The sequence below is a fragment of the Falco peregrinus genome, chromosome 10 (assembly GCF_023634155.1).
Source record: "Falco peregrinus isolate bFalPer1 chromosome 10, bFalPer1.pri, whole genome shotgun sequence".
In the NCBI taxonomy this organism is placed as follows: domain Eukaryota; kingdom Metazoa; phylum Chordata; class Aves; order Falconiformes; family Falconidae; genus Falco; species Falco peregrinus.
In genome coordinates this window covers 994,258-1,008,064 of record NC_073730.1, presented here as the reverse complement: position 1 = coordinate 1,008,064, position 13,807 = coordinate 994,258, and the positions used below count along the sequence as shown (strand labels likewise).

The 13,807-nt window shown below is 38.8% G+C and overlaps 1 long non-coding RNA gene across 1 annotated transcript in view; it reads left to right on the top strand.

Annotated features, from left to right (window-relative positions):
- LOC114013454 (uncharacterized) overlaps positions 1 to 6,122 on the top strand; it is a 38,799-nt gene extending 32,677 nt beyond the window's left edge. The window contains exons 5-6 of the long non-coding RNA XR_008749085.1: positions 762 to 802; positions 4,392 to 6,122. This is a non-coding gene — a long non-coding RNA (uncharacterized LOC114013454). The remainder of the gene's footprint in view (positions 1 to 761; positions 803 to 4,391) is intronic.
- Positions 6,123 to 13,807: the final 7,685 nt, after the last annotated feature.

Genomic DNA, 13,807 nt, shown 5'->3' with positions numbered 1-13,807 from the left:
ATATCCCTTCAGCCAGTCTGGGCTGCTGAACTGGCTATGTCCCCTCCCAGCATCTTACCCTCCCCAGCTGGCTCCCTGCAGGGGCAAAGTGAGTAACAGAGAAAGCATTGACACCCTGCAAGCACTGCCTTCAGCAACGCTTAAAACAGCGGTGTGCTACCAACACAATTTTAGTCGCAAGCCCACAACGTGTGGGCTGCAATGAAGTAAGTAACTCTGTCCCAGCCAGACCCAGCATGCAATGTTTCATTTCAAATAATGTTTCCTCTTTTTTTCTTTTCTCAGTGCACCTATTTGCAGTCATCTTTCCCACCCTACTGCAAAAAAGCATGCCTCTTCCCTTTATTACATCCTCTCAATTTTTAGCATTGCCGCCTTCCCCCCAAAAAGTTTGCAGCCTCCCTAGTGCATGTGTGCAGGCAGGCGAGGAGGGGAAGTGGGGAGTCGTGTAAGTATGTTTTGTATATATATGCGAACCAACAACTCGCATCCGTGTCACAGCTTAACATTCACTTGAAGAAAACCAAGTCTAGTATATCAGAAAATTTCAGTACTGTCTCAAATTAGATTTACCAAGGTCAACAAAGATACCACAAAGAAACCAGTTCAACTTTGCAGCCTTGAGGAGCTGAATCTGTCGTCCTCTGTACTGTACTTATGTGCTGTGACTTTGTATATGGCTCACGGTCATTTAACCAATTTGCGGACCTTTAGCAAAATCTTAATTCTCTACTCAGTCATCTCATTGTATTTCATTCCAGCTCTGAGCAAGACCAGCTTAAACTGAAAGTGAATAAAAGGGGTAAGAAGAATTTCCTTTCTTCTAGTGAAAACATTAATACTACAATAGGAAGAAGGAAAACTAAAGCTTTTTTTTTTATTTTTTTTTCCAGTCCACATAAAGCAAGTTGTTATTTAGAAAGGTAAGACACAAAACCTGAGGTGGAAAAATGACAAATGCTGGCAATCTGTCTCTAAGACCAGAGTAGATGTGCCTTAGCTAAGCTAGGCCCTGTAAAATTTCCTGGTACAATTATGAAGGTGAGGGGTGTGTGGTTCTCCTTATTTTGTAAGACCTGCTTTTGAATTAGTGTTCCTAAAATAAAATACATGTAAGTGTACTTACTTATGCTAGTACATGTGTACTTTGTGTTAGTGCACTGAGATTTAAAATCTCTATTTCTTCACTTTCCAATGCCTACTAGGATTTTTGGTTTAATAAAAATCATTTTTAAAACAAATTACCTTCCCTTCATAAAAGAAATCAGAATGTGAATTTTAGCCTATTCACTGCTTTACATCATGTCTCTGGTATTTCTGTTCTCTGTGGCTGTGAGACTAGCAAGCCTTGCATATTAGGCAGTTCCTCATCTTAGAGAGGGAAGGACTTTTGTCAAGCCTTCATGCAGTAAACATGCTTATTTTCCCCTTTTTTCTTTTTTTTCCTTCTTTTTTTTTTTTTCTTTTTTTTTTTCCCCAGCCAGTCCATGAGAAACTAATATGGTTTCGAGTTTTGCTTTGCAGAAAATAGTTCTGTTGATAAGCATCTCTGTATGTTTTATGTAAAGCATTTGTCCCACTTACAGGCTTGGGAAAAAGGTCGAAATTCACCTTTAGTTTTGATTTTCTTTCGATCACTTCACTTGCAAGTAATTTCAGAGTTTAGCTAAGCCAGGCATAGTTATAACACATTAAATGTGTCCTGACTTTGTGCCAGGCTTCTTTAAAAGCTGGTTGATTTATGCTGCTGCATGCAGAGCGTAAAAAATGCCAGCGTGTCTGCACGCAACACACTTCACGTTTTCCTAGCATGAGGAGTTTTGATGCTTTATCCGGCAAGGAGATGTATCTGAGGCCTTCCTGAGAGATTCTCCTTATATGTTCAGGGCTGCCGCTGCAAAAATTGCATCACGTTATTTTCTCTAAGCTGCCTCTGGTGAATATTTTGGGCAATGGCTTGATGCGTCATCAACTGGTCAGCGTTTCTAATCCAGTACTATAATTTTTAAAGTGTTACTTTATGTATGTAGTACTCTTTAAGATGCAAATATCATGGCAGAACTTGTGAAGGAAAACCTGGGGATGGCAATTGGAGAGTCACAGCTAGCTCGCGCTTACAGCTGACAGAAAAGCAGTGCTGTGCGTGGGGGCCAGGCCTTGGACATTGAAGGAGGCCGCTGCCACCGGATCCAGAGGCCACACGTAGATGATCTGCTCTGGGTTATGTGTGGGAGATGCCCAGTCTCACAGCAGCAACTGGCGCCAGCTTAGACCCCCCCTTCCCCTTGCGCTGCTTGTGCCTCCCACGGGCCTGTTGCTGGGCTGCCTGCTAGTTGGGCATGGAGCCGCCGGGCCAAGCCGGTGGGGAGGAAGGTGGGAGGTGAGGGAGCAAGGCCTGGGGTTATCGGCCCGATTGGAGGGATTGGTGTTGGGACTGGGAGACGAAGCTGGTGGGAGCCAGCTGCCGAGGTGTTGTGGCCCTCACAGTGCCTTTTCAGAGGAAGGGTGAGACTTCGCTCTAAGCTGTGCTTTTGGCCCAGTGTTGTTTTGGGATTTTCCTTTGTGTGGGGTGGAAAATGGCAGGAGTAGTGATCCAGAGATAGGTTAAAGAGGATGTGTATCATTGACTTGGAAGTGTAATAGGCTGAAAAGGTGCATTTCTGACAAGAATTGTGCTTTTAGCAGTGGACCTTGGGGCAGGGGCCGCCATGGAAGTGCTCCTCTTACATGTCCCTCACAACTCCTGTGTGGAGATATTTGCCCTGTATTTCTGTGGTTATTGCACAGAAGTTGTAGGGGTCAAACTGCCTGGGAGATGCAAAGGACAAAGAGGAACAAAGTATTGTACTTTAGGAACATTTTGGAAGTTCCTTGTCTACCCACAGCGAGTATTTTCTGGCCCTGCAGAGAGCCACGAGACTTCTGGTGTTGCACCATTTTAAAGGGGAGTGTCTAACCACTGGTCTGTGCTGTCAGAAGTCATCGCAAGAACAAGGTGGATGACTGTTTTTGTTACATTATTTATATTTTTAATATAAAATGGAACTTCATTAACATGCAGTTAATGTTAATATGAAAAGTTTTCTCTAGTAAATACATGGTCAGACAGGAGCTGCTAAAAATGACAATATAGACAAATTATTATCAATTTGGTTATTCTGAGCAGCTGCGTAATTTATCTTTGAAATAAATGCCCAGAAAGTTTTCTTTTTCTAGAGAATGAATTAGAATTGGACTACTATGTATACACAAAAGTAACCTCTATATTTCTGTCTGAGGATAATGAAATATTTACATTACTCTTTTTTGACACTATGGTGACAGCAGAAGCAGCATGGATTAAGCCTTCTCTCCCAGAGCATGACACAGGGTATTATAGAAGTCTCTCAAAAGGAAAAATCATTGCTCTGAAAAACCTCAAAAGATATATTAGAAAAAGGAGCTTCATGCTTATGGTAAGGTAACGCTTGATAAAAGGCTACGCAATATTGGCTTTCAAAACCTTCTTGAAATAAGATTAAATCCATTGAAATTCTTCAGTAAAAGCCTGACAAGTAATAGCTTTTATTCTGTCAGTGTGCCCTACTGCATCTTTTCCTTCCAAGCCACCTGAGATCCTCCTCTTAATAGCAGACATGATTGTAGATATATGTCCTAGAATTCAGAATATTACAGCAGTTCAGCTGTCCATTTCACTTCTCCCCCTTTTCTAGGTAGGGGTGAACACCTTATGCCAAAGTACTGAGTATCTCAGAAAGTATTCTTTTTCTACGTCTTTCTGGCCACTTGACTCCTCCTTGTGTTCAGAACAAAAACGACTCTGGCTTTATGAAATAACCTGTGATAGTATGGAGAGCAGTGCCTGCATTTTGTAGGTTCCAGCAGCTCCCTCTCAGCGGGGCTGTCCAGAACTTCATGTTCAGTACAACCTTCAGGCAGGCTGCTGCACCCACTTGCACGTGTAGCATTGCCAGCCTTTTCACTCGCTTATACAGCTGTGTTTTTAGGAATCCCACCTAGGAACCAGAGGGATAGAAATGGTGATGAAAAGACAAGACTTTCTCCTTGTGAGCTACAGCAAGGTGGGATGGGAAACACTCACCTGTGTACGTGAAGTAAGTGTGTTGTTATAGTGTCAATTTTTTTGGATGTTGTGGAAACGGATTCTAAGAGCAACAGGTTGATATATTTTTCATAATGTGCATACTGTGTCCTATATACTCCAGAAAAAAACCAGGAATACATGTTATTACACTGAGGACTGCTTTGAAGCATTACAGGTAGAGCACAATCATTTCCCTGTAGTTTTCTGGTATAAATTACCTTCTTTCATTGTAATATCTTTGATACCAGTTTTTTCTTCTGATCCTCTCATGTTTCTGTTTTTGCAGTTCTGCAGTATGTGAAACACTTGTTATTACAGCAATGATGACACTGAAGAAGTAACAAGGCTCTACAACATAGAAAGTTGTGTCAATAGGTATGTGAATTAAAGGGTGGGAGGGGCGCTAGCAGTAAGAAGTTCGTAAACCTGACAGTTTACAGTAACTTTGACTTCCTCTATACAAATTTTTTCTGTTTTGAAGTTTGCAGATTAAAAATGTAAAGGGATGCCTTGGTTATGGGAACATTCCCCCTCCCCAGACAGTATCTGATAGGCTTGTTACCAGCAAACCAAAGGTTTGTGTGAAAACATATTTATGCTTGTGGCTCGATGTATGCTGTTATTCAGCTCACAAATCTTAATAACATCTTAACATAGTCCCTTGTCAAAGAATCTATGTTTATTTTAGAAAACTGACCTGAAACATAATTTTGCAAGGGGAACCTTCAGAGTTCTCTGCAGGAACATGATTTGTGCATATTGAATCCTACCAGCATTTGAGGATGAAGATGCTTTGGTTCCTTGTCTACCAGCAGTTTGCTTGAGCTCTGAAGGAGCAAATTATTGGTGCAGTAAAGAGGTATTCCCAGAGGCAAGAACTACGGGTGCTATGGCATAACAGGACCTCTACCACAGAGTCTATGGACAGCCTGTCTGTGTCCTGGTCTAGAAAGGATGCAGAGATGACCAGTCCTTTCCTGAACTACACAACATCTTTCATGTTGTCTAACAACTGCAGGTAGAAGTGGGGAAAAAGCAGTGGACCTATGTTACTTCAGTGAGTCAAGTTTCATGTCTAGTGCTTCAGGGACGTAAAGTGGGAAAACTGCTGCTTATGTCTAGTCTCTGAATGCTTCCTATAGCTAGCGTTCTCTACCTTGCACTAATATCCATGTGGGAAAACTCAGAGGCCTGAGAGACTGTATTTCTTCCTATGAAATCACCAAGAGCTCAGTTAAATGTTTTCAGGCCTACGACTTTCAGTAATGTTACTAAATCACAGCCTCCACACAGAAACCTTAAAGTGACAGGCTTCAAAATCTGAGCAAAGGGAAGTCTGAGTATTGGCAAACGGCTGGAAGATTTCCTTGTGTTTACTGCACTGATTACACAGACTCTTAATGCTTAGAATTTTTGTAGGAGATAAGTGGCAGTAGGCTCTCCGTTTGGAGGAAACACATTAAAAATAATGTTTCATAGCAGAAATACCAGATTCTCATCAGAATGGAATGACTGAGGGGGAAATGGCAGTTAGGGTCACTGCATAAATGGCAGCGACCATAGAATGACATAAATGAAAACCTTTGCTTCACTTTTGAAATCATAAAGTAAAAAATTTCTTCATAGAGTGTTCATTCCAATGGTGGCTTTTTTTTTGTTCTTGTTGTTTTCTCATGAAACACAATAAAAGTGGAAAGAATTTCTAACAGTTTCAGTATGGGCTGCATGCCTAGGTCTCGGTGATTAGTACCAACTTCAAAGATCATGTTACCAGCCTTTCCCTATCCCTACAATTTGATTACTGTATTGGGCTGTTACCTTAAATCATATGCCAGGATTTGAAAGCCTTTTTTGCCTACTGCATAGTTTGTGGTATCTTGAAGTTCCTCTGCTGTCCTTATATTATTGTCCATGGTATCATTATTGATGAAATAATGGTATCAGAAATGTATACTTACATTTTTGGAAACAAAAATTCCTGGAAATAGTCTATTCTCCAAAACACCATATAAAATAGACAGGAAGTATCTATATTTAATCAAAAAATCAAAAGAGTAAATTGAAGTTTAAGGCAAAAAAAAAACCTCAACAAAACCCGCAACAACCAAACCCCCCCCCGCAAAAAAAAAAAAAAAAAAAAAAAAGCAAAAAAAAGCTCATAGTATTAATTATGGAGGACTGGCTTTTCAGAAAGTATAAATAAATTTAAGGTGGCCCAAACAAGCTTCATGCACAATTCTGCAAATTGCCTTCAGTTACAACTCTGTATGCCAATCTATAAACTCTAGATATTAAAAGAAAGCTGGATTCAGTTACTGATTTGTAACCACCCTCAGAATTCACCATCCAAGTGTCCACAAGAGGTGATGTCACTTTAGAGTCCTAGCATTTCAGACCTAACTTGTTAATTATGCAGAGAGTAATTAGGAGATACTTATGTCTGTAATCTTTATAGTCAGCTGGTTCGATATTCACAACTACAGAACCATCACGTTTTTCATAGAATTTGTATGCTGGGCATGATGTATAGAAAAATCTATTCTTATATTTTTGCTCTTCAAATACACAACATGATTTTAAACAGTGTGAGCATTCATCTAGTGGGAACAGACTGATGGTTAGTAATATTTTTAAATTATTTAAGATAGTTTTAAAAATGAATCCAATTTTTAATTAATTAAAAATGTCTAGTTACTAAAGGAGGTGAATTGGGTACATACGTATAAGGAGGTGGTATTGGGTAGCCTTATTTTACTACTTAGGTGTTCTTACCACATTGGTACACATTGCCAGATTAAAAAATATTATCTTGCATAGGCTGAATAATACTACTGTGTTTACAGTAGTGGGAAGAGATTCCCTTGATGAAATCTAGAGAACTGGTGTACAAAAGTACCAGACTTGTTCTACCATGTTTTGCAGTGAGGAAAGTTTTTTGGTCCTTACTGGCAGTTACAGATCAGTGGGAGTGTGGTGTTTGGTATGTACACGTGCTCATGTGTGCATGTGCACACACATGTTGATGACAAGCTCTACCAGTCCTACGCTGTGCTACAAAAATAGTTTTAAAGTCTCTCCCCCTCTCCCTGAAGCATTTTAGGACTAATTGCAGAGATAAGGAGAAACGTAAAAGGTGAGATGCAGAAGGCAGAAATATTTATGCATAAAATAAAAGGGGGAAAATGTTTTTAAAGAAAAACCAAAAATAAATGCAAAGATAACTTTGAATTGCTTAACTAGACGCTACTGCTTATCTATATCTTTTATATCCTTCTCTTCCTGAAATAGTTTTAATAGGTTCCCAAAGTTGATTTGAAACATGCAGCAATAAAAGACCATAGAGCACTATCTCAGGGAACTATTAGCTAATGAGTGTATAAGTTTCAATGTGTTATGTCTAAAAATAGGAATGGATAGGCTTTTTAATCTGGATAACAATATGTGGAATGAAGTGTGTGTGTATACATGCGCATATATGTGTCTGTATAGACACATATGAATAGTTATATAATTGTCAGCAAAAGCTGCTGAAAAGTACTGTAATAGAGCTCTAGTGTTTATTAGGTGCATTTTAAATGCAGTTTTTCTTTCCATATGGACTGTATTTTCAAGCTCCTTTTCTCTCTGCTCTTCACCTCATTGGAGTATTCGTTTTCTTTGTACAGGAGACCAGCAGGAGGTCTGTGAAATGACTTTTTTTTTTTTTTTTTTTTTTTTCAGTAAGGCCTACAGGATTTGGCCTATAGTTTTAGTGTAGATGAAAGAAATAATGGATTTCTTTGAAAAAAACTAGGAAAATCAGGACCATTTTGTTCAATACTACACCACTGTTTCCAGTAATTGCCTTGTACAGTTTGCAAGTCTTTCCACTTTATGTAAATACATTAACTTCTGAAAATCCCTTATAGCTGTGAGGTGGGGCCTTTTGAAGGAGGTGTTCTTTTGAAGGTTCATGGATCTCTTAAACACACATTTTTTTCTTCAAAGTAAATCTTGTAGACTCCCTGTCACAAATCCTTCTTATTAGGAATTCTGCTTGAAGAACTGTTTGAATTTCAATATCAGGTATTTCAAACAAATACATCTAATGCCTCGATACATTTTTCTTATGGTCAGTCAGTGTCCCTAAATAAGAAAGAGAACCTCTGATAATTTGAAATCTATCCCTAGAAACACTTTGAAGAAAAACCTAACACACCGTCCCTTCCCCCCCCCCCCCGAGGTTTCTGTAGTTACTCCTGGAAACTAAGAAAGGGAAAGTAACTGTAAAATAAACTTGCAATTTTTGAAGTTGTTGAAAACAAAAAGACCCCAATCCCACAAAAAAATCCCCCAGATTTCAGAAACAACCTCCCCACCCCCTTCCCCAAGAATGTGATGAAACCCTTCTGGTTCATATTTATCCAGTGGTGTTACATGATAACCTACTCTAGCAAAGCTCTCAAGAGACATCACCTGCCTGCATCCCTTGCTTAGAGCAGGGCTTCAATGTTAGTGGCTCACAGCCTTTCCTAATCAAGTTTTGACTCTGAGAATGGATGCTTGCGCTGTATGACTGTCCTTGTGAAATTTTGGTTCTTAATATTGAGTCATAATTTTGCTTGATGCAGCTGGTGCCTGTTGTTCCTCATCCTTTCATTTTGCACCTCTGAGAAGCATTTGACTGTCTTCTCCATAACCACCCACCAGGTAAAGACAACAATAACATCCCCTTTTAGCTTTTTTTTTTGGTCTAGACTGACAAACTTATTTATCTCATTCTCTGCTTCTTCATCATGTGCTCTAGTTCCTTATATAAATAAGATAAATGAGAGGTGCAAAACTCTAACAGAAAACAGTGCAATGACATATAGATAGGTTTTTGTCTTGACTCCTAAATAGAGGAAATAATTAATTATAAGAATGTCTGTCATTGTCAGTTTAAGCTGTGAAGTGAATAACAGTTGTATTTGTTTGCTATAGTGAAATCCTATTCCAGCAGATTTTTTTGATTGCAGGACAAGCAGTCTGTTTTACACATTATGCAGGAATGAGGCTATAAGGTTTTAAAGCATTTACCTCTGAATTTCTTTCTGTAGCTAAGAATGGCTATTTTGTTTGATATAATTTTGAAAATCCCACTATGCTGTAGTGCAAAGATTTTGTAGGCTACAAATCTGGAAAGAGGAAAGGTAGTCTAAAGTTTAGATATGGAGAAAAAAAAAAAGTCATAATCTCAAGAAAGCTTCATAATAAAATCTAGAATTTTTGCTCAGTGTCTTTTTGCAGCTGTGGACATAAGGAAGCACATACCTCATGTTGCATTTAAAGCCTTTAGCTATAAGACAATTAAAGGAACACACAGATTACTTGAAAGCTTGTCTGGCTTATGTTGAATTATTACAAGATTCCTCCAGCTTAAGGACACCATCTTGTTAAGAAAACCAGAAGTGGACTTGCTCCTCCAGCCTCATTTTTACAGTCAGGGTCTCCAGGAAGGAGAATCATAAATGTTATAAAATGTTTTTCCATAATTTAAAGTCAAACACAAAACATATTCCATGTTACACAAACATGGAACATGTAAAGATCCTCTTAGCCTGACAACCTTTCCATCTAAAAATGGTAACTATTTTGCAACTTCATACATGTGTATATACTTAAGAACATGTTCTTATATATAGCTACACATACACTGAAGATCCTGTGATTATTGCTCCTTTGGAACACTCCTTGGGACTTCACAAATGCCTGTAGAGCTGAGTGTGGAGCACAGCAACCTGACACCTAGATGGAGCTGGGTATAGTGAAGCATGTTGTACCAGCATTCGTGCTTTCTTTGCTGAGATTATTACCAGCATCTTGCTTTCATCTCCAGTGCTCTGAGTGATCACCACTTCCTACTTCATGATCTACTTTTCTCCTCTGCTCTCCTGTTCCCACTTCCCTCCCACACATTTGCATTGTTCATCTAGAACATGTGTGCTGCATGAAGCTGGATTAATCAAAGCGTGCATTTCCCAGAACAGTAGTATAGTTAGGGGGCATCTGCTGGAAAAATAAAGGTGCTGTCAGTGCTTGTCCCTATCTTAGGAGAGGACACCGTAGATCTCTGCACTAGTAATATAGTATGTCTTCCAAAGATGAAAATGTTCACATTATTCCAAAAAGTGCTGCAGAAAGCAACAGTGTTGGCTTTCTAAACATCGAAAACCCAACCTCACACCACGTTGGCTGGTAAGGGAAAGAGGAGATACTAGCAACTGTATATACAATAGGTAGATTGAAATGTGTGATTAAACTATGAGCTGACACACTGAAACATAACATGCATCCCATTGAATGTCCTGCTGGAAAGTGGTGTTAGAGAGGGCTATCTAAAAGGACCATTTTGTTTCGTACAACATGTTCAAGTCCTGTCTTCTCAAATGAAAGCCATCCACAAGCTGAAAAAGCAGCTGTGGGCCAGGCAGAGCAAGAGGTGTGCTCTTGGCATTTGGACTGGACAGAACTTCAAGTTTCTGTACATTTCTGCAAACCCTCTGCTGCCCCAGAGCAGGGTTCATTGGTTTGCAGGACCTGGGAGTCAGTGTCATGGATTCTTTAGTTCAGTGCAAACTTCAAATCATCCAATGTATTGTGACAACAGCTTATCAACTTAGAAGAACCTAAGGCAACTGACTGAAAAAGTTTTGCTGAATCTTTGAAGTAATCCTTAGATGAGAATTTGGGTAGTATTTATCTGGCACTGTACTTTTCTACTTTCCGTAAGAAAGTGCTGGCTCCTGTGGCACTTCAGATACAAAGCCAGACTGGTGACAAGGAGCTCAGTACCTCTGATGTGCAAAATGAAATCTAAGTTATTAATTAGATTGTTCCCAAAGAACCAGTCTTTTCATTCAAACAATTCAAAGGTAAGGAGGCATGCACTAACATAATATTCAATATGTTAAATTGAGGTCTGGGAGCAGGGGCCTGGATATCAACGCTGCTGTTTCCAGCTCCCAGAGTATTTCTGAACTTCAGGTACCAGCAGTGGGCTGCATCAAAACACCTTAGCTGAACTCCAGAAAGTTGTCTTCAAAGACATCTACTAGAGACAATGTGAGCAAAATTGTAGATTCAGTGATGTAGCTTGGATGTCACTTAGCCACAAAAGGAGGTTATATTCAGGCCCTCAGTTACAAATTTTGCAGCTCTGCCCCATTGCTGGGCCTTGGTAACTGTCATACAGGAACCAGAAAATGAAACTGGTTTGGAAAGCCGAGAGCAGCATCACTTTGCAGGCTAAGCTGAGGCTAAAGCAGAAAGCAGCAGTCAGGAGGTTTTATTGGTTTGCAGTTATATCAACTTCAGTTATAGCTTTTTTGGGCCTAACAGTCTTGATCTGACAGTCTTGAAAACACTGCTGATGATTTTTCATGGCATAATTGACAATAAAGGCAGTAAATGTACCTAATGTTGCAGTTAAACAAAATGTGCTTCCAGTACATAAACTGTTGATAAACAGTGTAAAAAGATCAGCAGTAGTTTAAGTGGGTATTTGCTTGGACTCAAGGTAGATAATCTATTTGACAGGACTTTTGGGTTTGGTTTTTCCTTTTGAGCTTTTACTTGATCAATAAGCAATTTTAAGAACTTTTGAAGATTCGTATAGATAATTTATAAAACCACTTTTACACAATTTAACTATTGTAGATCATGCAAAGCCCATTTTTTTTTCCTTAATTAGTTTGAATGTTAATGAAAGCATAGAACTCTTTAAAATAGGTAAATAAGTAAAGATGCATGATCTACAGAGAGTTCACATGGTTGAATGGTTGTACAAAGGACATGTACATTTTCAGCCTGCTCAACTTCCCGGCACTGAGCTAGGCATATATCAAACCCAGACTTTCTCAGAAACACTTTTTCTGCTTCTTGTTACCCCCTTGGAGCAGAGGCCACTGTGGAAACAGCAGAGAAAAGCTCTTTGCACCTCATTTTGGAACTTCTCTTTTCTCACTCTGCTTGTTTTCCTCATGCAAACAAAAGGAACGAAGACTGGCTGAACTCTCCACCTCATCCCAAACTCCCCAAAGTCGAGGGTTTGATTGGAACATGGTTTCCTCAGGACTGGTGTTTGGTGCTCTCACTGTCTGAATATTGTAGAAGTATGTGAAAGATATTATTTTCAGCTAGCAGGAAGTGCAAGTCTGATCTTAAATGTTTAGGATTTAAGAAGGTGAGCTATCTGTGAACAGTAGTGAGAAAGTTTAGACATTGGTAGGTATTTTTCAGGCTAATGTGGAGAAAGGAAGGTTCCAAAGGGCAAGGAATAGCACAAAGGATTTTCTGGATTAGAGACAGTGAAGGGCAGGCTGGTCTTATTTTGTTCGCTATCATCATCTGTCTTTAAATTATATTCCTTCTTACAGTAGAAGAAGGAAAGGAAAATTAACAGATTAATTGCTTTTTTTAGCAAAACTTATTTGTAAATATTTTTTCATAGTGGTTGGTCTCTTCCATCTAAAAAGACAGTGTGCTGGAGGAGGGGGTAAAATCTGTCAGAAATTTCATCCCTCCTGAATGCATCTCCTTTGATCAGTGTGGGGCAACTTGCTGATTGTTGCAAACCAGAAATAAAGCTGGGGTGTCAAGCTGAAATGAAGTTGATATCTTTCTCAGTATACCTTTATCTGAAGGAAAAACCTTAAATTTTGTTTACGAGTTTACAGGCTTAACAGACTGACTTTGCTCTAGGAACTGGCAACGTTTAGCAAACAGGTTTTTCTTGTTTTGCATAAAACCTAGTTTTAAATAATGCCTCTGTATTTTAACCCAGAATTTCATGAACCCTAATGCCGATCTTCTTATGAGAAGAAGAAGACAGAGCCTCTTGCTAAATAATTATTCCATGGAATTTAATCTTCTGTGATATTTCCTAACTTACTAAGTACTGGAAATAACACTTGCTGTAAAGCAGAAAGAGGATGTGCAAGTATTATATGCTGATCTTGGGAGGGAGAGAGCACATTACCCCAGTTAGTATGTCAGCCTGGGCTTGACATGGGAAAAATGAGCTATTCTTGCTATGCTGGGATTCATATTGCTAATGCTTTATCACTTTTTAGAACAAACTGAAGAAACAATAGTGATACTCAACCTTTTTTCTGTTTTTTTTTTGTCGTTTGTTTGTGTGGGGTTTTTTTGTTTGTTTTTTTGTTGTTTTTTTTTTTTTACAGAGACTAGATTTTTGGCAGAGTATATGTGAGCTCAAATTATAAAATTAGATAGTGAAATTGTAATATTTTTTGTGGAATGTGATTTTTTTTCTTTTATTGAACTAAAGGAATCTGATACTGGTTTACTGCTGTGATTCTATTGTTTACATACTCTGAATTCCAGATGTTTTGGGAGTATCACAGCATGGACTGTTTCAGCATGATAGATTACAAGCTTCCCCTATTTCTCCTCCACCATCTTTTGGCTATTTTTGGCTATTCCATTGCATTGTATACAGTAAACATATTGTGTGTGTTTATAAGGCCCTAGCAATGTTTCTTGAGCTTTTCTGTCACAGTTAAAATAGCGAATTTGTGCTAAATGTCTTTGAGTGTTTATTACAAAATATCCTACAGTGAAATAAAAATAAGCTATGAAACAAATATAATGAAACAAAGCTTTTTATTTCAGAGTAGTTAGTTTTCTAGTGCTGTCTTTTCTCTTACCTATCTTTAAATC